At 35.8% G+C, this 8,257-nt stretch overlaps 1 pseudogene; it reads left to right on the top strand.

The window, feature by feature from the left end:
- Window positions 1-528: 528 nt before the first annotated feature.
- Window positions 529-7,992, top strand: LOC114747465 (phosphatidate cytidylyltransferase 2-like; annotated as a pseudogene).
- The last annotated feature ends 265 nt before the right edge of the window (window positions 7,993-8,257 follow it).

The raw sequence follows: 8,257 nt of genomic DNA, 5'->3' as shown, positions 1-8,257 counted from the left end.
AATGATTTTTATATTATTATATGTCATGCGCGGATAAACTATATAGCTACAAGAATGAACATATGACCTGCTAACGTGTCACCAGCTTATGCTCCCACGTTTCAGGCGCGCAACCCTGTATTTTCAATTTGACCGATCTATTTTTTTCACATTCTCTAGAATTTTAGAAATTTTGTATCTGCCGCAAAACTGAACCAGCAACCCAAAAAAGAAAAATAAAACTAATAAATTTTGGGTGAACTATACATTCTATTTTCTAATATTTTATTAAAATCAAAAAATATTTTTCCAGAGAAATATATTATTTCCATTGTATTTTTTAAACATATTTTCCATAATATATGTTCAAAAAATATAAAATGGAATAACTTTAATAAAGTTCAGTGAAAAAAATTATATATAGTTGGCAAAAAAAGTGAGAAACATATATAATTTAATTTGGTATTATTCTCTTCAATTATTATTTTTTCCTGGTACAGCAACTAATTTTCTAGTAAAGAAGGCTTCGTCGTTCGTTTTGCCTTTAGCCCCTTCGGCCTCTATTAATGTTCCTATTCGCTTGCCTTCTTCATTCTTTGTAGTCTTCCATCTTTGTATATCACTTCCTCCTCTTAGGAGAATCAAACAGGTTTTGTGCTTTCACGATTACTCATTATTCGCTACCTTGTTCTTAGATATCTCATTTGTCGATATTTGTTTGCATTTTCTCTGCTTGGTTTGATCTTATGGTTCGAGTACTTCACCTCTGATTGAAATTTCACTGGAAACAACTGTTCTTGATTTTAAATCTAGTCTCCTGCCTTGAATGTTGTTTATTCTTTGATATTCATCTCTATTTTTCACCACTTGTGTTTATTTTATATTTGTCGCTCGCATTTCGTGGAGGTGAGGTACCGGAGGCTACTCCCGTGAGCTTCTTGAAAATTCTTGCACGTCTGGTTTTGTTTGATACTCAAACTCAATATGAAGGGAGGGAGTGGGGAGTTGGGGACTCGAACGGTATTGACTGATGTTGAAGTTCAGGCATAAATCCGAATTACCTGGAGAAATGCAGCAGTCGTTTTATGTTGGTTTTGTCTATACATCTCTGGGAATAAGGTTCTGTGTTTCATTTAATTTAATACGGACATTAATACAATAAATAGTCGGTTCTTCTAAATTGAGAAGTTATAGATCCCACGTAAGACGACTTAATGGAGATTTTGGGCATCAGTATCTAATTTTATTCCGGTAACATGGCGCGGATAAATTTAAATTACTCATGAGGGGCATCTTTAGGTGCAGTCAGTAGCCAAACTTGCCCAGTACTATTTATGCAATAGTTGCGAATATGTTCCTTTCTGGTTAAACTTTGCATCTGCGTTAGCATTGAGAATCAGTACTGTGCCTATGCTTTCATGCAATTATAGAGCTAATAATGGTCACTATTCGCAACTTTTAACTTCAGTTGATAAGCTTGAGCTTCAACATTTATTACTAGAACCTTCATTTTGATAAAATTATGAGATTAAGGATTACTTTGTTTGATGAAGTGAGGTGGGCGGCATGAGTTGTGTGTCATTGAGGATACCTAGAATTCAAAGGTATATATTAGGCATTTACTAAATGTTAGCTATGGCATCATGCTTTATGAAGCAGGAAATTTGTGTAGAGTAAGTGGTGAGGCAAAGATGTGGTTGATGAGGCGGGTGAGTAATTACATGTTGGAGTTAGGATCGTTTGTTATTCATGAAGCTTAGCTCATGCAGATGCCGGTGTCAAAAGAAGATGATCACAGTTGAGGAATGAGATGCTGTGAATTACACAAGGATGGCAAATATGCAAGAGGTATAGGGGAGAATCTAGCTCTCTATAGGATGGAAAATGACAAAGGAAGACCATTTGCAAAAAGCTCACTTAGCCAATTCAAATATTGCAGCCAGAGGCTTGACATTTTCCCTTTTATCCCTTCCTGGACAATGGATGTTCGATTGATTCAGTTACCTTAGAACTTGCCATATGATGTGACATTTTGCCCTCCTGAGTTTAATCAGGCCTCCTGAGATGTTTACTTTGTTCTAATTAATAGATAATAGATTTCTTGGGAATAATGCTTCATGTAAGCCAAAAGAGCATATGCCATCTATTTTTCAGGTGTCTACATCCTGTGCTTCACGTGCCCCTTTTACACTGTTCAAAACTGGCTAACATCTGATTGAAGAGCTATGCAGAAGGATAAGGATGCTACTACTAGTGCCTTTTCGACTCCGACATTTCGAAATAGGCAGCGCAAACGCTCCAATGAGGTTAGCTATATAAACTTTTTGCTAGTTGCTTTAGTGTAATGGTGGCACTGATATGAAAATGGCTCCACCTACACTGAAGGGGGATCCTATAATTCAAATGGAACCTGAAAATTGTCCAGCAATTATAACTGGGGAAAACAATCATTGGAAGGTTATAATCGCTGAGGATTTTTTTTTAATTTAAAAAATTAGTTACTTTTTCCATCTGTAATGGGTTAGGTAATGTCCATTTGTTGTCTCTGACTGGAAATTAATATAATAAGCTGTAGTAATAAGTTGAATGATTTGAGAACCAAGGCTCAATTTCTTTACGAAAAACTTCAGTAAACCAGGAAATGATTCATTTGATAACTTCTTTATCTCAGACTGATACAGAACTTAGCAAAGCAAATGGGAACCATTTACTTGTTCATGACAAGAACAAATACAAGTCCATGTTGATCCGTGCATACTCAACCCTTTGGATGATAGGGGGCTTTGCGTTAATCATCTACATGGGTCACCTCTACATTACAGCCATGGTTATTGTCATCCAGATCTTTATGGCAAAAGAGCTTTTCAATCTACTTAGAAGATCTCATGAAGATAGGCAGCTGCCTGGATTTAGGCTTTTGAATTGGTATTTTTCACTATTTCATTGCCCTCGTAACAGTGTTATTTGTTTTCATAAGAAGAGGTAGTAATTGAAAGGCCAGATTTTAATAATTATTAGATGACTTGTTGATTATGTCCTTTTTACTGATATTGATTTATTTTTTAACTAACTATTTCAGGCATTTTTTCTTCACTGCAATGTTATTTGTGTATGGTCGTATTCTCAGTCAACGCCTTGTCAACACAGTGACCTTAGACAAAGTTTTATATCAGCTTGTGAGCAGCCTTGTAAAATATCATATGGCTATCTGCTACTCCTTGTACATTGCAGGTATCTTGCGCACGTTAACCCTGTAATTTTGATTGCTAGAGCCTAGAGCAATGTCTGTCAAATGCTTGATATATTTCTTGTTAGTTATTTGAAGATTGTTGTTTTACTTGCCATTTCTTGTCAATGGATGGATGCTAATATTTTGATATTCCTCCCTTTCAATGACTGAATTCAGGATTTATGTGGTTCATTCTCACATTAAAGAAGAAGATGTACAAGTATCAATTTGGTCAGTATGCCTGGACACACATGATTCTGATTGTTGTGTTTACACAGTCCTCCTTCACCGTGGCAAACATTTTTGAAGGAATATTCTGGTAATATGGTCTATCTGAGGGAACTAATGAGTATTTTGAAAATGCATTCATAATTATTCTGGGTCACTTTTGGATTGTCTTTTTCATGATATCTAATTGATGGCTGCTGTCGCTCGTTATCCACAAGGACAAATTTTAAGAGTTGGATTGACCAAAATGTCGTTTATTCCTTATATTATAGTTATAAGTTGACCTGCTTTTGTGCAATTATTTGACAGGTTATTGATGCTGAATTGTATATATTTTAACATTTTAAGAGTGCAAGGACTTGAGGTAGTATGTATTTTTATGTGTGCTTATAAGCATAAATTAAAGTGCCAAGACGAACAAATTAAGAAATTAGTTTAAGTTCATATCTTGAGGTCTGAACTTTTCTTTTTGGTATGAACTATGAAATAGCGTTGAGTTTAAAATATGAAGAACTGCTTTATAGAAAATAATTTCTGTATGTCATTCAGTTTGCTGTACACATAACCAGTGAATGAGTAAAAATATTTCCGGGGATTCTGGTTTGTATATTGGGATCATTTGAAGTTATCATATTCTTACAGCCTGTATTTGTTTGCAAGAAGTTTGTATTTGGATCTCGTGGTTGAGATTGTAGTCAGGTATTGAGTTAGAAGATGAACAAGCTTATAGATTGAGAAAATTTCGTCAATTCATACTTTTTATTTGCATAGGATCTATTTAGCACATCACCAAGCGCTCTCCCAACTCAACCATTTTCCCTTCCTTCATTAGAGTTGGCCAAATACATTTCCTTTTTCTTGTTTAGTTTGTTTTAGGTGACATTGGCTCTTCATTTTGAATTGCCCATATTTATTTATTTATTTATTTTTGTGATTATATTTAATACTTCACAGTTGCTGTTTGGTGGCTTTAAGACTTTGTATACTTGGAATTGACCATATGAAATAATTGATATTTAAACGTTTTGCTTATTTTCTCTGACAACGGGCTCATTCTGCAGGTTTCTTCTTCCAGCCTCCCTTATTGTCATTAGTGACATTGCTGCTTATATCTTTGGTTTCTTCTTCGGAAGAACCCCTTTGATAAAGCTATCTCCAAAGAAAACATGGGAAGGTTTTATTGGTGCATCGGTTACAACTATCATCTCTGCATTTTTGGTGAGCTTGACTTTCAATTTTGTAATGAAGATGGATTTTTTTTTCCTTTTGGAGGGAGAGATATTCAACTAACATAATCACTCGTAAAATAACATAAATTTCATTTAATCAAAGTTTATTTGATTGCAACAGCCTAAATGAGCTACACAAAAGCGTGCTTGTGAAAGTCCTTGAAATTTGCGTGGTAATGCCAATAGTGTTTGGTCTTGCTGATGGGTCTACGGTTGGCACATTGCACTGTTATTCTTAAATCTCAAATGGTGTCAGAAAATTACTTGAAAGACACGTGTATTGCTTGCCATTGCTTTTCTGCATCCACTAATCGTTATTTTGTTTTCGCGATTCTTTCCCTTGTCTATTCATTTGGTTTATCATTTTTTTATTGTGGAGGGCCTAAATCTCACATTCTTAGATTTCCTCATGAGTCAGTCAAATGTATGATGTGTTATTATTAGTATACAGAGTATGCTATTGGGAATCCCCTATAAATCACCTTTTCTGATGTATTAAACTTCTCTTCTGTTTCTTCTGGGCCAAAAAAAGAGAAAGTAAAAAGCTTTTAAGCATTTAGATATGTCGATCAATATTTATGTGCATGTGATTATGAAAAAGGAAAAGACCTGTAGACTCGCCTTAATTTAACAGCAGATCCCTGCTTTTTCCCCTTCGATGTGTACAGAAATGAAGTTGTAATAATAGACATTAACGTAATTCTACAAATCTCCTTTTGCAGCTAGCAAACCTCATGGGTCGCTCTAAGTGGCTAACATGTCCTAGGAAGGTAGCTCTTCAAGAGACCATAGCTCATTGATGGGGCATTTTTCAACAAATAAGTAATTTAATTTTATTTCCCTGGAAATAACATGCAGGATTTATCAACTGGTTGGCTTCACTGTGATCCAGGCCCACTGTTTAAGCCAGAGTCTTATGCCTTACCAGGATGGGTTGCTCTCTTTGTAAGTATTTGAATTTCGGCTTGAAAATTATTGTAACTCGAGGATTTCCGCTCAGCAGTCTACAGTACAGGATATGTAATGCAACTGATATCTATCCCGCGTTTTCTGTGAACCTCTTAGTTTTTTGGAAATTTTATGCTGTCATTCCTTGAAAAGTCATTTGAAATCCTTTTGTTTGCATAGACTAAAAGGGTGTTATGTGTGCCTCTCTGCCCCATCAAATTAAGAGGCGAATGCAAATACCCCATCTCCTCTTCTCTTTTTCCAACACACAACACCGGGTCATTCACATGCATCCTCCCTCCACTGTTGAGAATGGCAAATGCTCCATTGAAATATTACCCTTTGGGATTTAGATCTTCTTGCTAGCTCCCCTTAAAACCATGTTAACTCAAATGTTTAGTCTCTTTCATCTTTCACATGACTTGTGCTCACTGATCAATTATCTGCTCCTAAAATTCGGGTTTTGGTTTTGGGAATTTGGGGATTCCCTTTTTGCATAACCCTTCTTTTAATATTTTAACCACTGTATTTTAATTTCTAACCAATAAGAGCATGCGAAGTGACAAATGAAAGAGTCTAAAGTGGAATGTTGGTCAATGACATTAATGGGGAACTAGCAGAAATATCTGCATCCTGAAAGAAGGTAGCTCAGGGAGAAATTTTTGGTTAGTTGAGGGCGTTTGCTAACGACCCTGAGTCAATGGATGATTTTACCTAAAATTGATGTCTCTGCAGTTTACATTGGATCTTTGAACTACTACTGAAGTTTAAATTCACATCTTTTACATGCCAGTTCAGCTTATAAATCTGATGATTATGGTGTAATTATGAGGTGCCAATCCACAATCTCTAAACGACTCTGACATAAATCTGGTGCAGTTTCCATGGAGAGAGATATCAATCCTACCAGTGCAATGGCATGCACTCTGTATTGGCTTGTTTGCTTCTATTATTGCACCTTTTGGAGGTTTTTTCGCAAGTGGTTTCAAAAGAGCTTTTAAAATAAAGGTCTGGACTTGGCGCTTTTGCAATGCAGCGAGCAAATATTATTTTCAGCCATCTTGTATTATTGACAGTTCTCTCTGTGTTCTTCAATTCTGCAGGATTTTGGTGACAGTATCCCGGGACATGGTGGAATTACTGACAGAATGGACTGCCAGGTAGAGTATTGACATACATACACATTGCCAACATTGAACATAGCATGTTTACATGATACTGATAACGCATTCACCAATGTAGGTATCCCTTCTGCCTGAGTAGATATTTTCTATTTCATAATTTGAAAACTAGGTTTAGCATTGCCTAGTTTCATCCTGCGTCCTCATTCCCCCTGAAACACAATCCAACGGAAAGATTAACATTGAAAATGATCACGGGCACTTGAGCTATAAGTAAATGTGCAGATTGGAAGAAAATCTTATCAATTATATTTTGTGTATCCTTGAAAACATTCTAGGATCCTTTCATGATCAATGAACATTTGGCATTGATAATAACCTATGAAGTGGTTGAGTAGTGAGTAGGGATGTTAGGAACATGCTGTCAAGAATAAAGTATATATTCATACCATCATGTAAGAAGTATTTTGGCCGGATGCATGACTAAGCATTGGTTTATTTGTTGCCTCTAATTAAAATATACACGAGCAGAATTGGTTCATCTATTTTATCATGAAATGTTCTTCCTTCTTTTTCAAAAGAATAAGCGGCTAAAATGACTTGATGGTTCTCAAATAGGTCATACTTCATAGGTTTTCTTGTTATTGTTAATCAATTTTTTTACTGTCTTTTCGCATTGTAGATGGTGATGGCTGTTTTTGCATACATCTATCATCAATCATTTGTTTGTGCCTCAAAGTTTCTCAGTTGAACTGGTTCTGGATCAGGTAAATGTGTCAATTATATCATGAGTTTTCCTTTGTATTTAACTTAACATTTGACAAATGCGATTTTAACGGCTCTGATTGCTTCAGATATTAATGAACCTATCCTTCGAAGAACAAGAAGCTTTGTATCTGAGGCTTGGGCAAATGCTGGAAGGGAAGATCGTAGGGCAGTCGTAGATCCACGTTGGAAAGCTTCACACTTTATGTGTTTCATTCACAAGTGAAATGGAAGATATATTTGTACATGTGTGCTAGCCATTACGTGAGTGAAAAGATTAAAAAGATTGAGGCAGCTGTCAAGATGTGTATAGTGTACCGTGACCATTAAAATCTCTCCTTTCTCTTGGCCAATCGCACACTATTGTGATTCAGAATCTCAGAACGTGGTTGAATTTTGACCAAGACCTAAAATCTGTCTAATTAATTCTGATGTAATACTTCATGGAGTCTCAATCATGACGTGTGACCTTACACGAGGCAACATTGTGATACTGGATAGATTGTAAAATAAATCTTGTATTCTTACTAGAAGATTTGATAATAAATTCATAATTTTGTAAGTTCTGGGAAACATTCAACTGCATTATGACATGGCTTTGATAATCCATTTCTGTGAATGATACGTGTCTCGTCAAAGTAAAACTTGGATCCTCTCATCATGCTTGAGAGGCAGTGATGTGGCAAAACATGGATCTCCCTCAAGTGGGTACCAGTTTTGAACTCCCGATGGGAGAATAACATATAATAACATGAAGT

The sequence above is a fragment of the Neltuma alba genome, unplaced genomic scaffold (genome assembly GCF_004799145.2).
Source record: "Neltuma alba isolate B1F8T4 unplaced genomic scaffold, ASM479914v2 tig00005331_pilon, whole genome shotgun sequence".
Lineage (NCBI taxonomy): Eukaryota > Viridiplantae > Streptophyta > Magnoliopsida > Fabales > Fabaceae > Neltuma > Neltuma alba.
The sequence above is the reverse complement of the archived record's forward strand: the minus strand, read 5'-3'. Positions and strand labels throughout refer to the sequence as shown.